The sequence below is a fragment of the Triturus cristatus genome, chromosome 2_1 (assembly GCF_964204655.1).
Source record: "Triturus cristatus chromosome 2_1, aTriCri1.1, whole genome shotgun sequence".
In the NCBI taxonomy this organism is placed as follows: domain Eukaryota; kingdom Metazoa; phylum Chordata; class Amphibia; order Caudata; family Salamandridae; genus Triturus; species Triturus cristatus.
In genome coordinates this window covers 128,822,029-128,841,946 of record NC_140581.1, presented here as the reverse complement: position 1 = coordinate 128,841,946, position 19,918 = coordinate 128,822,029, and the positions used below count along the sequence as shown (strand labels likewise).

General features: G+C 43.7%; 1 protein-coding gene across 1 annotated transcript in view; it reads right to left on the bottom strand.

Moving 5' to 3' along the window:
• The window catches only part of KIAA1328 (KIAA1328 ortholog), an 887,260-nt gene that overhangs the window by 694,194 nt on the left and 173,148 nt on the right, over window positions 1-19,918 (bottom strand). The gene's annotated exons all lie outside the window — the stretch shown is intronic.

The window sequence follows — 19,918 nt, the reverse complement described above, 5'->3', positions numbered from 1 at the left end:
ATTATTAGTACAGGTGCTTGAGTGTGGGTTTCCCAATCACCACTGCGTCCCTGAGAACAAAGACACTGCTTGGTTTGCCAGAAAGCACCTCTCCCCGTGAGACGGGGGAAGGGCGCAGGTCTGCAGTAAACCAAATGTGCCTTCCTCATAACTAAGTCCTTTGGTTACATGGTTAGGGGATCTAAACCTGTAGACTTAGGGTATAACATTACAGCTGCTCAAGACACCGCTCCCCATCAGTTAATCCCAAGGCACAGCTGGCCTACGAACCACCACCCAGAGATGCTAACCTTTCACATCCAGAACTACGGCAGCTTACAACACATACACCACCAGAACGACCCATGCACCCACAGCAAAAACGAGCACAGTGCCAACGGTCGAGTGCTGGGTTAATAAACCAGCAGAAACCCGTAATTATAGCACCTCAAAATAGTATGAGACATAGGGGGCCAGTTTAACGGATTCTTTGCAATAGGTTTGTGAAAGATCAATTTACCACGGCCTCTCTTTAGTTAGTAAAACACTGCCAGTCGAGTAGATGAAATCATGAAAAAATGTTTCAATAGAGCATCAGTGGTTGGGTATTGATCCAGATCCTGCCACCCTTTTAAGTGTTTGCTCCCATATCACTACAGCTGTCTCCGTGCACTTACAGATTTGTTCTTGCTTCTTGTAAAGTAATGCACTCCTCCTCTGATTATTAAAACTGGACAGAGTCCAGTCTAGTCACATGGCACGTATGCAGCACTCGAAAAAGAAAGCACGCGCAGCAACTAAGCGTATGAAAGGAAAACCCTGTGAAGTAAAAGCTGCTTCTTGTAATACCAACGTTGGTGGTATAGGCACTATTATTCCCACCCCAACAGCTCCAGTGGGTGTGGCTGAAGGAGTCAGTGGAGTGAATGTAAGCACTGCCTTCAGCTGGAGCACTACATCACTCCATTATCAACCACATGCGCCTCTTAAGACAAACCGCTTCTAGGCACATAAAGGTGCAGATCTTTTAGAAGGCAGAGCTAGGCTTATGAGGTGTGGAAACATCAAAGGTTTCTGATGCAACAAATCAGATAATGCATTTTACGGATTGGGTTCTTCTCGTCTTAGGGTTTACCTACTGCAGTGAGACTATGAGCGCAAGGCAGAGCCTGTCTAAAGGGGTGAACCTCTTCAAAGATCAAGTGTTTGCTGAGGGAATGATTCCAAAGGCAGTTTTATTCACCACCCTTGCACTTTAATAGCGGACTAATGTCGGTTTATCATTTAAAGTTCAAGAACTGGATTTCAATGGTGGGTACGTGTGCGACCCAAGTAAGTGTACAGCTTTGCAGCATCTCAACACCAAGGAACGGTTCTTCGCGTGTGTATGCAGTGTGTAGTTATGATAACATACTTCGTTCCAGACAGTGGACACTGTAGTCATATTGGACTGGTGATGGCCCTAAAGGGTTTCCACGCCCGGCGGCAGCTGAGGCAGACCTTCCACAAGACCTTCCACAAGCAAAGGGTTCAAGAGAAAAGTAACAGTCAGTCTGGTGTCTCCGGGCCCATAGTCATCGAGTACGAATTTAGTAAACCTGATATTTCCAGGCTTGAAGAAGCCTGTAATTCAGAATTGCTGAATTTGATCAGGTATTATCGCAGCAGGAGAAAAACACAACTTGTAACGAGGGCTTAAGAATTCAATTCATTCATAATTGTATATCTGAAAGTCTGAATTTCACTCTAGTAAAATTACTAATATATTTTGGGTAAGTCACCAACTCTTAGGAGATTCACAAACATGAAATCTGCAATAGATTGAGAGTACTCAAATATGTAAGTTTTACCGGCCAAACTGCCAACATGTATTATTCAGTTATCAGAGACAGCGGTCCCTTTCAAGAGGAGTACAAACATGTAACCACAATACTACGATCAGGATTGGGTCAAAATGTGGCCGAATTAATTTTTTTTTAAAGATTTATTATCAAGAATTAAAGCATAAAAATTACAAAAAAACAAAGTGAGCAGGACGTGACGGGATATCTGGACAACCACATCTTAACTCCTACCTGTATTTGTGATTTATGCGGAGCACAAAATGTCTTTGCTATCGTGACTGTTGTTATTGCCTATTCTTACTACCAAGTCACTTTTAAGTTTTATGCCCGAGGTAAGAAAATCTGTTGATTTCCAGATGCCCAGTCACGTCCTGCTCACTTTAAGCATTCCTGCCCCATCAGCAGCAGCAAAGAAGCAGCAGCGAGTGAGACACTGTGTGGGCTGCACTGTGCCCGCGTGACTGGGAGGTCAGAGGGTGGCAGGTGCCTGCCTGGCACAGAGAAGCGGGGACACTAGAGGAGACCCCAAACCAGCAGGAGCTTCACTCACCCTAGGTGAGTGCTCGGACCGGGTATGACCTGGGGGCTCTCCTGGGTGTGCCTCCCGCACAGCAGCTGCTCCACCACCCAACAGGCTTACCACCAGGCTTACTGGCCCTCACACGGTATGGGCTCTCCTTCTCCGTCCTGCAGTGTGGGGTAAAGCTGGAGACCACACCAAGTAACAGTAATCATTTGTGGTAACAAGTGAATGAAGGGTGAAGCCAGAGACCATCTGAACAAAAAACCCAACCCATTGCAACATTATTACAGAGAGGCTCCCTGGGGTCGGACTTCATCTCCCAGGAGTCCGTGCTATGTGGAGGAGGGGGAAACTGCAGCTACCGTGCTGAAAAGTGCAGAAGATTCCCCACGGTGACAAGAGTGTGTCCGTCATAGTCCGACAGAGGCTGGGACGGGTCCCCTCTCTTGGCCTCGGACTCCAGAATCAGCTTCCTTGTTTTGACGGAGGATCCACAGTGGAGGACCTGTTTATCATCTCTTCCAGTATCTCAAGGTACTTGTTGTGGCAGAAATAGGGAAGAGCAAGGTTAATCCACCACCCAATTCAGGCTTACAACCCCTACCACGTACTGGGAGGGGCTCAGATAAAAGCGCTCCTATTTGCAGTATGTCAGAAGTACCCGATCCTATAGACCGCATGATTATCCCTGTCAGTTCACCAGATCCGGATCCACCGGTCAAGCGCAGGCGAAAAGCCAATAAACAAGCTATGGACTCAGGAGTGCAAAGAGAATCATTATATCCGGTCTCTCCTGCTGGTAACTCCTGGGATTCCAGAGCTCGTGTATAAGTGACCTGTTAGATGCTAAACTTAGACCCATCTATGATCAGCTTTAGTCTATAGAGGTAATCCTGGATAAAAGTGCGATACAAGAAGCTAGTCAAGTCACAAGTGCAAAGAATGTTCAGTCACAATGTACTGATGCCTGTACCTAACCCTATAACCCGGATTGCTCCTTCGCTCCCTTCTTTGCAATCTGTTGTACAACCAGTTACACAAAATGTGCTTAAGGGAGATTGCCACGGAGGTGGAACTCTTAATTCAACTAGAACTGCAGGACCAGCCTCAGATTTGCTATCTCACAAGGATGGGCCTCGAGGAGCACAGATGCATTAAGGAAATCAGCAACGTGGGGCTTCTTCCAATCTAGCCCCCCTTGCAGTGATTATCTGCCCCCAGCCTCCTGACCTTACGTTATTATACTGTCCAATGTGCTGCGTTTGACAACAGATGTTGATGAATCAACAGAGGCCCTTAAAAATAAGATTCTTCACTGGCTTTATAATTCAGTAAGTTGGGATCTCGGTAATGAGATTTTAGTTGGGCGGCATTTGGGTGGCATTTGGCCCTGGAGAGGAGCTATTAATTGGATACCGTCATTATCAATTTTCAAAAACCTATGGTGGCAGGGGACATTTTGAACCAAGCAAACTTGGGGTTTCCCAATTCAAGCTTTAGGAGGACACTGCCAATGGGCTTCTTTTACAAACATCTAGCCCCAGTTATTGTGAAACCTAACGGGCCTCACAGTTCGACCCTAATGCGAAATAGACCCCAGCCAAATTTCCATCCAGCCTTAAATAACAAGTTTGGGGTTCTCTCTGGATTAGAGGATAATGACGGACTGTGTTCAGTGAACCCCTGAGCTAAATTCAAAGAAGTTAAATATTTCTGATTGAATGGAATATTGCAGCAATCAGCCAGAAACCTAACAATGAGAACTGCTTAACTTTTTTGTGTTAATTTTGATAGTGTGCTGGCAGGAACATGTGCTCTGAATCCTATTGTTTAAACTGTTTTAAATCTTATTGCAGTGATGCAATGCCGTCAGCAGCAGGAAAAAGAAAGGGGAGGGGTCTAGCCGTGTTTGTGGCATGCTCTATTAAAACTTTGAGTGTGAAAATACTGCCATCAAGGCCCTGCGATCAAGTTATAAACCTTACATTGCCTAAGGGATTAAATATACTTTTAATATAGTTTTACTTTAATTTCTTTTCAGCACACCCAATTGGCATAATCCATGAGGTGGGGAAAGTAATTTTAGACTTTGCTTCTTGCCAGAGGAATTCTACTTCAATAGTATGGGCAGGTGATTTTAATGTTACCAAATGCCCACGCAGTGGCAACCGTATATGTGGAGTCTCCAATAATCACGGAGATGATACGACCCATTTTATACACTCGATTTACGGTGAAGCTCTAAACCAGCTGGTACTATCAGACAAACTTACATTTGCATCAAATCTGCAGGGAAATAGTACAACAAATGTACCCACTTTCATAGGAAGAGGCAAGGACAGTATAATAGGTTTGTATCCTTTTATCTAGGGACCTTGCTCAGAACCGGATGAATTATGAAGTGTGACCACTTCCCCACAGTGACCATAACCTTATTACATTGGGTTTTTCTGTACCCATTTTTCGAGGATCTTCCCTTCGGATTGAGTCTAAGGTCAGTTACTCAGTAAACAAGGGGGTACTTTAAATTGGGCCACTACTGACCAGTCAAACTTTTGAACTGGTTAAGAAAGCCTCCAGTGATATTTTCTGCTGTGTCTCTTTATAAGCAGAGCATTTTAAAATCCTTAACAGTATTGTGGATTTTTTGTGGGGTTATATCTAGGGCCCTATTTTCAAACAAACTATCAAATGAGCAAGTCTCCCCCCCTCCCCATAAATGGTTCAGCCCATAATGCACCACAGCCCTGAAAGCCCTAAGTTGGCCGCTAATTAAACACCCCGTGACATAGATGAAGTCAGGGAAGCAAGAAACATCTACAAGTGAGCCATTGAGAATAGGGAAAAGGAGATTCGAAGGAGGGCATGGGAGGCTCTAAACGAACATAATAAATTGCACCTTTTTTTCTGAAAGTTCACATGGCAGCATTGAGTATCTTATTACAGAACAAGAATGGATTAGCCACTTCTCTCTAATTTTTAATCGAGATAATGTGGAAGAAGGGGGGACATTGGCTGACTTCCTCGCTCAAGAGAGTTGGGTAACAAATCTTGTAGATCTGAAGTCTGTCACTGAAACAATTAAGAGTGCTGCGAATGGGAAAGCCTCAGGCCCGGATGATGTACCCATTGACCTATTCAAATACAACGTGAAGTTCTGGGCACCTTTCATCACTAACGTAGTGAGGGCAACAGTGAAGGGAGAGATGATTGATACTTCGAGAGAAGCCATCATAGTGCCCATTTATAACAAGCATTGGCATAGCCAATAGGTCTCGCCTTAGGGACCTTATAAGTGTTTAGTTATCCAGCACAATATCCTTGGTGCAACAACATCAACTGTTGAATGGCTAAACACTTATAAGGTCCCAAAGGCGAGACCTATTGGTTATGCCAATGCTTGTTAGATAAGACGCTCGGACAGAAGTTCATAAATTTAAGGAAAACACCACAGAGCCTAGTATGCCCAGTTAGTCCTTGGGTGAAGCAGACATGACTATATGTGCTAAATCGGATACATTCATATTGAAATTTAATTCAGAGCTGGCTAATTTTTTTAAATACAGGTTTTAATCAAGCATATATAAAGACTGAATAAAAAGTAAGCAATGGCTCATTTTCAGTTTGATAACTTTATTTTGGTCGGAGACCATAAAAGCACAGAATAAATAACAAGAAAATTGCACATTTCATTAAAACAATAAATAATGTCAAGTTAATACAATAGTTAAAAATGTATTAAACTGATGTTATCAAAAAGACTCATTTGATAAAAGACAAAGGTATTTAAAGAAAACTTTTCCTTCTGCGCCAAAACCCATGTAAAAAGCGAGACATAGCAAAAACAATTGGGGGGTGAGTATCATATCTTAAGACCCTGCATGCGAGCATGCAGTGTCTAAACCCTAGGTTCTTGCAAATGGGAATGAGCCACTTTTTTTTCTTATTGAATGGTATGCAGGACAGAAAAACAGGACATGGCATATATCTTCACTGCTATGGTTACATGCCGGACAGGCTGCATTTTCTGATCGTGCCCATTTGCAGGTGAATGCTCTGAGCGGTAAGGTACCATACCTCAACTGCAAATAAAGCTTCCTAGCAAGAGACGGATAAATTACATCGAGGAAGGCCTCTGCTCTTGTTTCTAATTTTACTAGGAGAAACTCATTAGTGAGTTTCCCCAAGGAGCTTGAACCATGTAAGGTAGCTAATCTCAGCTCCCTTATATGGCCTCTTAGATCAGGCTTAGAAATCCGTATGCAGGCTACCTCCGGTAGTTCCCAGAGATCGGTCCTGCCGATCTTTATGCTAAGAGCCTTAACATGGGATAACCATAGAATGTTCTTACTTTTAATTAATGTCCAAACCTCTAAGAATTCCTCTCTAAAAGGTGCCAGTTCATGCACCGTCCAGAGCCTTTTCCAGTAGAGTAAGGGTCGGAGAATTGCCAAGTCTTCAATTGGTTCTAACCCCAGGTCGAGGCGTAGGGGAGTGAGCGGTGTGCTTACAGGAAGGCTCACAAGTCTTCTCATAAAACCCTGCTCAACAAGGGTTAACTTGGCAATGTTTTTATGGCCCCATAATTCGGCCCCGTACAACGAAGCTGTTCTAGCTTGTAATCGGTATATTTCAACTACCGGAGCTGCTGGTTTATATACCGAGGCTCGCTGGACCTTGCAAAGGCCCCCTGCTATTTGAGACAGCCTCAACCATGATTTTGCGATTTGAGGTCCCCAATCAAAGTTCTCGGTCAACGTAATTCCAAGGTACACAAAAGTCCTGACTCTCTCAAGGGGGGAGCCATTTAGGGTGGGATTTGGACGAGTCCGTTTGGGAGGATTGAAGATCATGAATTTAGTCTTTTCTAGGTTAATCTCCAAGCCTCTGGAAGTACAAAATGCCAGGAAACCATCCAAGGTGCGCTGGATGCCCGATGATGTTTTGGATATTAGCAGGGTATCATCGGCAAACATCAGAGCGGGCACTCTACCGGTAGCCAATCTGGGGGCGTCATTATTAGCTACATCAGCCAGGTGAGTAACACGACCATTGCTGTATAGGCTGAACAATGTTGGAGCCAAGACACACCCTTGGCGCACTCCCTTCCTAACGGGAAAGCGTGAGGATAAATCGCCATGTCTCCCGCATCTAACCTGGGCGTAATTACCGCTGTGAAATCTAATTAAGATATCCAACAGGTAGGGTGGGAGACCCATTTCTGCCAGGACTTTCCATAGTTTTTCTCTTGGGACAAGATCAAAGGCAGCTCGCAGGTCTACAAAGATGAGGTAGAGACTGCCACCCTCTACTCTCACCGTTTTCCAATATAGAACCTGGAGCCGGAAGATCTGGTCTATGGTTGAGATCCCAGATCTAAACCCTGCCTGTAATGTGGTCAAGATGTTGTTGTCATCCATCCATTCCTGGATTCTATCCAAGATAATCTTGCCCATTAATTTCTGGGTGGTGTCAATAAGGCTAATTGGTCTATAATTAGCCGGCTTTAATGGGCAGCCTTTCTTAAATATGGGAACTATCTCCGCGCCCAACCAAGTATCTGGCAAGGCGGCCCCCATCAGAATGGAATTGAATAATACCACCAAATACGGGGCCCAGATTTTTGGTTGGGAGCGGAATTAGCTCGGCGGTATTTTATCCAGGCCAGGTGCTTTGTTAGAAAGGAGCTTATTTATTGCGGTTTCTACTTCTTTAAGGGTGATGGCCACAGGGAGTTCTGTCACAGGAGTGGCTACACCCATCAAAGATGGTTGCGGCTGGCATACATGAGAAGGTGCTAAAATAGAGGAGCGAGGGTGAGTCTCAATATTAGATATACTAGAATCAATTCCTCTCATCGGACTAGACTCAAGAGACATATCAGTAGAAAAAAGGTCATCCGGATCCCCATACAGTTCCCCAAAATGGGATTCCCAGACTTGTGGAGCTATATTTACAACAAGGGGTGGGGCTACCCCATTCCCGTCAGAGTTCACAGTGGCCCAAAACGCCTTAGGGTCTCTACATGTGAGAGCTAATCTTAGATCCTCCCATCTTTGCTCCTCCCAATCCCTCTTCCCCCTGGCGATAGCCTTCTTATAGTCTAGACGAAGTTTCTTTATGTTGGCCCTGTCATTACCTTTAATTGCCGCGAGCAAGTCCTTTTTTGCTTTTCTGCAGGGTTCCTTATACCAGGGGTGTGACCTAGACTGGTGTTGTTTGTTTCCCACAGGGTTAAATAGGCCCCTCAAGTTATTAACTAGGTGAATATGGATCTTAGTTGAATCACTCAAGTTGTCTATACTTACATCCCCCATTGCGGAAAGAGATGGCAAAACTGTCTGATATACTTCCGCAAGTTTAGCAGGGGATTTCAGAAAATAGGGCCATTTTATTCTCCTCCTATTGTTAGAAAGGAGTACTGGGAGTATTGGGCTATTTAAATTGGGAGGAGGGTTAGTTAGACCAAAACTGCCCGGTTTCAAAGTTAGAACAAGGGCATTATGGTCACTATCTTGTCTAAGGTGGATTTCGAACTCTAATAAGTTACCCCAATGTCTTGCCTCCATTAATATGTAATCGATATTAGAGTTTTGGCCTGGTCTGTTGAACGTGGGAAGGCCTGGGCAATCGGGTTTCAACCTCCCATTACAGGCCCTTAGGGACAGTGCAAGAGATAAGGATTTAATTTGAAGGACGAGCAGAGTCCAGGCTCTGACAGGAGAGATCTGTGGTTCACAAATGTGCCAGAACTGGTCTTCTTCGTCTGGCTCGCCCGTGTTGGGAGACTCGAGGGGTTCAAATTGGCAGTTAAAGTCGCCTCCTACTATTAATTGTGGTGGGGGGTCTAGAGACAATATAAAATCCTTTAATGCATCTATTACACCAGATTCTTGGCCATTCTTGACTGGTCTAGAATAGACATTTATTAAAGCAACCGATGGTTTGTCATTTAGGGTTAAGAGGACACATTGAACATCCAGGGAGTTAGTTGGAATCACGGTTGCCTGAGCTCCCAAATGTGTCCCCACCCAAATCGAAAGACCACCCGAAGGCCTCCCTCTGCCACTTGTGGTTGCCAAAGTGTCAAAAGTGGCATAACCAATCGTCAAATTTTCCTCAGTGGCCCAGGTTTCTTGCATGAGGCAGATGTCATGAGTACCTACAAAATTACTCCATTCCAAGTTAAATAACTTGTTTTTTATCCCTGCCACATTCCAGGACAATATTTTTATTCCCTCGCCTAGTGCTCTATTCCTATTTACTGGGTCGCCAGCCGTAGGATCTATGCAGACTTCAGTTGTTTGAGGGTTTGTTGCTATTGTGGTGCCCACAAGATTAACATTACATAGAAGGTCATCGGGGGGAACAACCAAGTCTTCATGGGTGGTTTGTTTTGTTTCCACTCTTGTGGTCAGGGGAGAAGATACTGAAGGAGATTCTAAAGTTCCACTCACACATCTATCCTTTTCTACGGCTAATTGGGTGCCCATAACTTTGTCAGGTTGGAGTACAGGGCTCAAGTTCACGACTGGTCAGTCCACCTCCTCCAACACACTGAATCTATTTTTTTGAGCAAAGAGTGACAACAAGGGCATATTCTGGGTCTCTTCCACTGATCTAGCGTACAATTTATTTTGGCCCCCCGCCCAACTTGCACCCCTGGTCTGCCCTACTCTATGCTGTGGGGCTGGATAGAAATATGACAGATGCAATGGGATGATTTGAGTGTTTGGTCTAAGGGGTGTCCTGTTGCAGATATAATTTACAGCAAGTGGATGTCTAAAATTGACAATGACACAATTTCCTATGATGGACTTAGGAGTAGGCCCAATCCAATCTAATCTCCGAACACCCAGAATTTCTCCAGAGATGTTATAGGGGAGGGGGCTGTTTAAGTTGAACCAGTGCATACTCACAATAGGTATTCCAAATGTTTCTAGAAATTCCTGCCACTTCGTCCACACCTGTAAAGAAACACCCCTGTATTTAGCACGTACCTAGGTATGAAGAGAGGCATAGAAGAAAAAAAGCGGGAAATAAATCCACACAGATTCAAAGGACTCGAGTAGTACAGATAGCAAACTGCAGGAAGAAATCTTACTCTGAATTCAATGATTAAGAAAAGGAAAGGGGACCAGACTAGTTTTTTTAATAGGAATTAAACGACTACACCCTCCAGGAAGTCAGACAAAGATGGACGTTTACAAATGACAATAAAGGACAGAGAACGACAAATAAAACATGCCTTGTTTAAACAGCCATCAGCCCCAGGCTCTGAACAGTAGTTCAATATTTCAGACGACAGGACACAATGCAAGACGACCAAGTCACCCCAGGACATGCTCTTTGCCTCAGTACAGTTCAGTATAGCATCGGCACAGGTGGGTATATTAAAGGTGAGGATTTTTAAACAAAAGATGTCAACGTCACAAACATGTCAACATCACCAATCCGTGTAGCCACTACTAAATGGTAGTAAAATGTGTCCCACTGAAAAATTCAAACATGCAAAATATTTACAGTTCATCAGATCCATCATCATAGATGTGCAGTCACATCAATAAATGTGCCCCTGGTGAGCCTTTATCAAAATGTAGTTCCAACAACTTCATCAAAGACGTAGCTACTATTGGTGCTGCAGGTGCAGCGCAGCTGGACCCATTTCCTCTGGATAATTGTTGTAGTTAAGTCCCCTAACAGCAGGCAAATGGGCCATTTCCCTTGCTTGCACATACTGCTGCGATACTGAACTTCATGCCTTGTTTTGTGCAGCAGAAAACACATATGAAGCAGAACTGAAGTACCGCACATGTGCATACGTCAAACTGTCCCGCTTCAGTTGAAGTTGTGGATAATGAAATGCCTGTTTTGGGCTCAAAAACGTAAGACCGCAGGCCAACACTAAATAAGCTTGTGCACTTATACAGCGTCACACCACAGGCAGTGCCGGGTAGTCTTAGAGCATTTGCTGAAGAAAAGCAGCATGAAGTTGGTAATGCGTCCCCTAAGACTAGAGCCCAAAAGCTTTCATAAACAAATATTTCTTTAGGCTGTGGCAAAATGCCACAAGGTCTTTGTGAACTAAGGTAAAAATCTCACCATACTACTAATTAGACAAGATGGAAGCGGTCCCATAGTTTTAAATGCAGAATTGGCCCAGGTGCTTGGAGTCATAATATATGATACTTTACAAATTACGTAGAAGCTTGCTTTCTGTGATGGGGCTTGATGTGAAACCCCATGCCACAAAGCCATACTATTTGAAAATGGAATCAAACACAGAGCATGTCCGAAGCAATACTTTCACTGCTCACTATTAACCATGCGACGCTAACACCCCCCTTTCACTATGAAGGAAACATGCCTTAAAGTGGCCTTCAGTACTCTGCTAAGGTGCTCGCGCTACATGGTAAACAATTAAGACAATATGCCACAAACAACAAGCCCCGTACTAGAAACATGATGCCCTAACAACATGGAGCAACGCGCAAGCAAGGTAGCAACCCTAGATTATATTTGTAGGCGAGCAGTGTTTGCGATGCGTTCTGTTTACATTTTTAGTTACTCACGAGCCCTTTATTAACCCCCTCTTTTCACTTGCGTTGTACACATTGAAGGAAAGGACTGGAGGCCACCACAACACCCATCCTTGTTTGTGCGATACACAAAATCTACAGAAAAGGAGCCTTTGCGGGAGCTATCTTGGTAATGTTTTAAGTGAGGCCACGAAGTGTTAGCGTCCCAGTGCGCCCCTAAGCGTGAGGCCTAAGGCTTAGTAGTCTCCCAGGTCCCCAGCCTCTTGAAGAAGGTGACAGGACAGAGTGCAACGCAGAGGGACAAGCACAGCGATTGTAGAAAATACGTTTAACTGTGAGGAGAGAGTACAAAGCAGAGTAACAGGCACAGGGAGTGAAAAGCATGAGGGTAAGTGGTAGGAGAGAGTGCAGGACATAGTGACAGGGCCGATAATTGAAACAAGCATTGACTGTGCGCGAGCGGCCGAGAGACGTGATCTGTGGTGGGGGAGAAGCGGGAGTTGCACGCACGCGCTAAAAGAAAAACAAGTAACCAAAGACGAGAATGCAGCCTGCCTTCGCCGCTGCTGCACGCTCAATTGATTTGTTAAAAACAAGCAGGTAATGTTTGTTTAAACAAGACGTGCAGGAGTTGTGTGCACGCGCATGAAAGTGAAACTGATCACGGTCCAGATGGCACCTCGGACGGTGAAAGCTGGCAGGTGCGCGCATGCACGCGCGCGTGAACGCAAGCTTGAGGCCACCAAAAGCCTGTGGTAGCACTTTGAAAACCCCGCTTACTAAATGTTTCGCAGAGCAACGCATGCGCTGGCTCAGGCGACACCTAAAAAAAGGGAGATTGAAACTTAGCATCTTGTTATTGCCCAATCTCATTGCTCGACTCCACAGAGATCTAGGGCTGTGTAATAGTAAATAAATTGGAGGACTGGCAAGAGGCATACTTTTTCTCACCAACACAATATGGCTTTCGATATGGCTTAGGAATGGTGGAACAAACATTAAATCTCACTTGCTTAACAAGAAATTAGGTCAAAGCCGGGATAGGTGCTTCACACGTGGCTTTCATGGACCTCTCCTGAGCTTTTGGCCTGGTTGAGAGGGATTTGCTGTGAGACTTGATGGCCAAAGCAAGTATTGAGGCCCCCTTTTAGATCGCGTACAACATTCACACTGGGACTCTACTACAAGAGTTTATTTTATGAACAATGGGCATTGCACGGACCCTATTAAAGTCACAAGAGGGGTCAGGCGTGGCTGTATTGTAGCCCATTTCTTATTTTATATTAATTCTTTGTGTGTAGTTTTAACCGCATACAGCAAGGATAGCCCCAGAATTGGGTCGAAACCTGTTTCAGCTCTGCTTAACGCGGATCTTTTAGCTTTAACAATAAACAGTCTTCAAAATGTACTAAATGGACCAGAAGCTAAAAATTACCCAACAAAAATCATTTGTTATGATATGTGGGCCAAAAACACTAAATATAGAAGTTTTTATTATAGGTGAGTCCCCACTCAAAAAGGTACCCGTTTTTAATTATCTTGGGATTTTGTTAAAAGCAAACGGATCATGGAATAGATTAATAACTCAGAGTGCAAAAAATGGGGGTACCTCAGTTTTAAGATTTGCTAAAAGATTGGGCCATAAGCCCATTAAGGAGATGATCCACTGTACAGCAGCAAATGTTTATCAGTTGCCATATATGGAGCTGAAGTTTGGGGCTATGCTGCGCCCGGGAAGCTACAGGTAGCAGAAAAGAGTTTATGCAGGCCTTTAGCAATCCCAAAGTCTACCTCAATTTTTACTCCATATCTGGAACTGGGCATAGGTTTAGTGGAGCAACAAATCAAAATTGCACCACTATTATTGTGGTTAAAGCTATGGCACAACCCTAAGACTGACTTTTCCAGACAGGTGCGGAGGTATTGCATTCGTTTAGAAAGTATGATTTCCATTTCATGGCTAACTTATGTCAAAGATACTTTTTAGACTTTGGGTCTTAGCCATTTATTTTATACACCTGAAACTATTACTACTAAGTCTAGAGAAATAGTTAAACGGATTTTGAATGACATAAAGAAGACATGAGACTAAGAAGAACACATGAGCTCAGTCACTAGGTACCTGGAAATTGTTACAACTATAGGGGTGAAAGCTCATTTGTCCTGGGATGATAACCCAGAGCGTAGATTCTACTTGACCAGGTTAAGACTGAACACAATTTTTTTGGCACAGGGTTTAAATCTCTCCTGTGTTCTCCCTGCGATGGTACATCAGCGCAATCAACTGTACACTTCTAATTTTTCTGCTCCCTTTAGACGGTGTTTTTTTACGGCCTATTCTAATGTGGATGCACTTTACCTGATATAAAGAGGGATTAGTATATTTGCAATGCCTGTCTTCATTAGAAACATTGCACTGCTGTTTTGTACTATATTGTTGCTGCTATTAAGTTAAGGAAAAAATAAGCTTTTTAACACTTTCAGAGGCAGTACAGTGATAATTATTTTAATATGGTGAAGAGTGTATTTGTTCTAATCTTCATTTTAAACTGTTTTATTCTGCCTCTACAAAATTGCCAAAAAAGATTATAATGACTATGGTATAATCAAATGATGGTCCAGGAGGATTAACAGTCCTACGGTGTTCACGATAGCTCTGATTTTACCTGTTAGCATAGCGGACCCTCCTGAGGTTTTTGTTGTCCGGCATATGTAGAGAGGACATCTTTCCCTGCACACTGTTCCAATTGTCCGATTCATATTTGTAAATATATATATATATATATATGCGTTTTTTGATTTGCCAATAACTTTGGCGCCGTTTGACTAATATATATATATATATATTTTTATTCTCAGGCACATACAACACTCATATTCCAGTTTAATTCCATATTTCATGTACATCCACAATGACATTAAGATACAACCACCACAGAGGAGAGGAGTTGGCCTGACGGCTAGGGCGGTTGACCTCGAATCTGGGGAATCTGGTTAGAGTCTCGACAATGATGCTGAACATCCTGTGAATCTGGGTAAATCACTTAATCTCCCTGTGCCCAACAAAAATGAATGTGTCCTCATGTAACGCAACTGGTGCTATGTAAAGCGCTCGGATACCCGATACCTTCGGGTCAAGTTTGCTCTATATAAAACTCTCTAAAAAAAAAAAACCTAAAAAAAAAAAACACTATATGTTTTTGTATAAAAAAGAGAATATTCTCCTAACCCTTTATTCATTACCAAATCTTATTTTAAAACCAATGGGCAAATCGTGCGTCAGTACACAATTATTAAAATATACAAGAACCCAAATTAAAACACCATCCTTGTGAGTCCTTTAAAAAAAAGTACAATTCAAAAAACATAAGCATAGGCTGGGAGAATACAATAGACAACATCATATATTTTAAATTTTACCAATATTCTTGGGACATTGTTTGCATTACAAAGTATCACTAAATCATTTATATCTACAATGTTCTTTCAATGCCCTCCGGATTTGGTATCAAATTCTGCATCAATGCCTTTCAGTGGATTCCGAAGGTTTTTTGGTCACATTCTTCGGGAGAAGTACATTTTCCCACACACTTTAAAATTAAAAAAAATGTGCTCAAACAAAGAACAAAAACAGTAAGAATCTTCTGTATTTCTACATATAGATTTACATTATAAGTTTTGAGGAAATCATTTATTCAGAAGAAACAGACGGTAACCCCCATTTTTAGCTCATACCTTCATATCTATCATTCTCTGGTATCTACTAATTGCCCCAAAACTACCCCACTCTGTTCCTTAGGTTTTTTTTCAGTCCCACCACATACCTAACAAAACTGTACTCAATGTTCCCAACCTTTATGTATCCTGAATTTCTCTTTATTAAAAGTGTGAGGGAAAATTTACTTATCCTGAAGAAGGTGGTCTAAAAATCTGGGTATCCACCGAAACACGTAGAGGGAGCTATGTGAATAACGGGTAGATAGATAGAAATGAAACATATTATACATAAACTCCCTCTGTTTTAGATATTAAGCTGGGGTTAACATTTATTTGTTTGAATCAAGCCCATACAGGAGTGTGAAAATGTGTGACCGTACGGCATGCATATCGTCAGGATGGAAAACTGAGTTTTTACTTTTGACAATGAAAGGGGCTCCCTATCGGAACATGAGGTTAAACATTCCGTAGGAGTCCCTCACTGTTTGGGTAAATCTGGAAAGCACAAATAATTACCCCTCTCCCTCCTTTAATGCTTTTATGTTTTATTTTAGGAGGGGCTACGTTTAAACATACGAGCACACTACAATATGTGCAGGATTAAGTTTAGCTAATGAGAACGTTGTGCTGATAGCATGTCTAACGCCTTTTCCTATTTATGCCGAATTTACTATGGGGCTTTGTTTGAACGCACAAGCATGCAATTGTATAATACATGTGGTAGTGTGTTTAGCCAGTGAAACGTAGTATTTATAACAAGCCCATAAAGCAAAGGACAGTTTGAGGACCATTGGAATAAGATATAAAATACAATTCGGTTTCTGAGAGTTTACAGTATGAACTCTATCAATTTTTTATGGAAAGATGTGTGACCACAGAAATTAATTTAAATATAATTTAATTGCAACAGGAATGGGATAGATAAGAAATGAAGTATCAATGAAATGACAACCCCGCTACATGAAGGTGGGAACATTGAGTACAGTTTTGTTAGGTATATGGTTGGAATGAAACTAGGGAATAGAGGGTGGTAGTGGTGGGGCAATTAGCAGATGTCAGAGAATGTGATAGATATGAAGATATGAGATAGAAATGGGGGTTTCTTCTGTTTCTTTCGAATAAATGATTTAATCAAAACTAATAATGTAAATCTATTTGTAGAAATCCATCAGATTCTTTCTGATTTTATATTCTTTGTTCAGGCGAATTTGTTTTTATAAAAGGTGTGGGAGAAAATGAACTTATACTAAAGAAGGTGGCCTAAAAATCTGGGTATCCATCGAAATTACTGGCTGCAGAATTTGATACCAAATCAGGAGGGCATTGACAGAACATGGTAGCTATAGATGATTTAGTGAGACTTTGTGATACAAACAATGACTCAAGAAGATGGAGGATAGTAAATACATACGTTGTTGTCTATTGAAATCTCCCAGCCTATGTTTGTGTTTTGTAATGTACTGTTTTTTATTGTAAATTAGGGCCCCTCCCTCTTTTTCTGTAGGGACTTACAAGGATGGACTTTGACTATTGTTTTATATATTTTAAGAATTGTGTACTGACACACAATTTTCCCATTGGTTTGAGTATAAGATTTGGTATATGATTAAAGGCTAAAAAGAATATTCTCTTTTTTGTATGAAAACATATAGGTGTGGTGTTTGTACCTAAATGTCATAGGGATGCACATGAAATATGGAATGAAACTTGAATGAGAGTGTTGTTACCCAACTGGAGTTTTTCTGTGACTGAATAGTCTCATACGGTGCCCTGTCCCTTTAGGTCATAGTGCCCCTCTCTGTGTTATTTGGTGTAATCTAAGGAACCCGTAATGATGATTTAGAAACATTCCCCATCAAGGAAAACAGTTACTGGACTTTCTGAAAAAGCAGAGATTAGAAGATTTGCCTCAGTGTAGCAAGTGGACAAGGTGCTAAGCCTACCAGAAACAAGCATTGGCAAAGCCAATAGGTTTCGCCTATACAAGAGCTATTGTCTTTGGTAATTTGTTTTTGCCATGTTGTACCACAATGTGGAAGCTGTTCAGCATGGTTAAAAGTTAATGGTGCGGAGTGTTGTAGAGGTGAGAGGGGGAGTAGCGTGTCGTTAAGTGGATTTGTTAAAGTGGAGTATGGGGAGTAGATTTGAGTAGAGGAGAATAGAGTTCTGTGACAGAGTGTTGTGGAGTGGCACAGCGTGGGGTGAATAGGGTGGAGTGGGTTGGGGTGGATTGAGATAGTGGAGTGGATTGGATTTGAGTGGGGTGGATTGTGATAGAGTGGGGTGGATTGAGTGGGGTGTGGTGGATTGGAGAGGGAACACTGGATGGGGTGGAGTGGGGTGGATTGAAATGGGTTGAGGTGTACTAATATGGGGTGCATTAGAGTGGAGGAGACTGGAGTGGAGTAGAATGGAGTTCTGTGGATTGGAATATGGTGGATTGGAGTGGGGTGAATTGCAATGGTGTGGATTAGATTGGAGTGTGGTGGATTAAGGTGGGTTGGAGTGGGGTGTGCGTTGCAGAGGATTGTGATGGAGTGGGTGGGTTGGATTGGAATGGGTGGGGTGGATTGGAGTTGGTACAATTAAAATTGGATGAATTGGGGTGGAGAGGAATGGACAAGAGTGGGGTGGGGCGGACTGGACTGGTGAGTGGTGGATTGGACTGGTGAGGGGTGGATTGGACTGGTGAGGGGTGGATTGGACTAGTGAGGGGTGGATTGGACTAGTGAAGGGTGGATTGGACTCGTGAAGGGTGGATTGGACTCGTGAAGGGTGGATTGGACTCGTGAAGGATGGATTGGACTAGTGAAGGGTGGAGTGCGGTGGGGTGGATTGGACTGGGTGGAGTGGGGTGGATTGGACTGGGAATGGGGTCTGTATTGGAATGGGGTAGTTTGGACTGCGATGGATTGCGGTTGATTGCATTGGGTTGGATTACAGTAGATTGGGGTGGATTGCATTGGGGTGAATTGGGATGGAGTGAAGCAGATTGTTTTGGATTGAGTGGGGCAGATTGTTTTGGATTGGAGTGGGGCATATTGGAGTGGGACAGATAGTCCTGCATTGTATCGAGTCAGATTGTTTTGAATTGGTTCAGACTGGAGTGGGTCACATTGTTTTGGATTAAAGTGGGGTGGTGTGAGGTGGACTGGATTGGGCTGGATCAGATTGGAGTAAATTGGGATGAGTGGGTGGACTGGATCGGGGTGAGGTAGATTGGAGTGGGGCAGATTTTTTGGATTGGAGTGGGGCAAAGTGGAATGGGACAGATCAGATTGAAGTGGGGCAGATTGGAGTTGGGTGGATTGTTTTGAAATGAAACATATTGTTTTGGATTGGAGTGGGGCAGAGTCTTTTGGACTGGAGCAGATTCTTTGGGACTGGGGTGGATTGGGCTAGACCATGGGTACTCACAAACTTTCTCTCGGGGGCCAAATTTACAGTGTGGTTTGTGACCAAGGGCCGCACCGGTGGGGGCGAGGTCAGGGGTGGAGGGGGCGGGGCTAGAGCAACAAAAATAAATGACCATGAGGTTGAACACAGGCCCCTGCAGGGGACGCATTCATCCACTGAGCCACCAGACCTGGCATACACACACACACAGATATATATATATATAAAATATACACACACACACACATATATATATATACATACATCTGTCTCCCTCCCTCTCTCTCCGTCTCCCTCCCTCTCTCTCCGTCTCCCTCCCTCTCTCTCCGTCTCCCTCCCTCTCTCTCCGTCTCCCTCTCTCTCTCTGTCTCTGTCTCCCTCTCTCTCTCTGTCTCTGTCTCCCTCCCTCCCTCGCTCTCCGTCTCCCTCCCTCGCTCTCCATCTCCCTCCCCCTCTCCCTCTCTTCCTGCGTCTCCCTCTCTTCCTGCGTCTCCCTCTCTTCCTGCGTCTCCCTCTCTTCCTGCGTCTCCCTCTCTTCCTGCGTCTCCCTCTCTTCCTGCGTCTCCCTCTCTTCCTGCGTCTCCCTCTCTTCCTCCGTCTCCCTCTCTTCCTCCGTCTCCCTCTCTTCCTCCGTCTCCCTCTCTTCCTCCGTCTCCCTCTCTTCCTCCGTCTCCCTCTCTTCCTCCGTCTCCCTCTCTTCCTCCGTCTCCCTCTCTTCCTCCGTCTCCCTCTCTCTCACCGTCTCCCTCTCTCTCACTGTCTCCCTCTCTCTCACCGTCTCCCTCTCTCTCACCGTCTCCCTCTCTCTCACCGTCTCCCTCTCTCTCACCGTCTCCCTCTCTCTCACCGTCTCCCTCTCTCTCACCGTCTCCCTCTCTCTCACCGTCTCCCTCTCTCTCACCGTCTCCCTCTCTCTCACC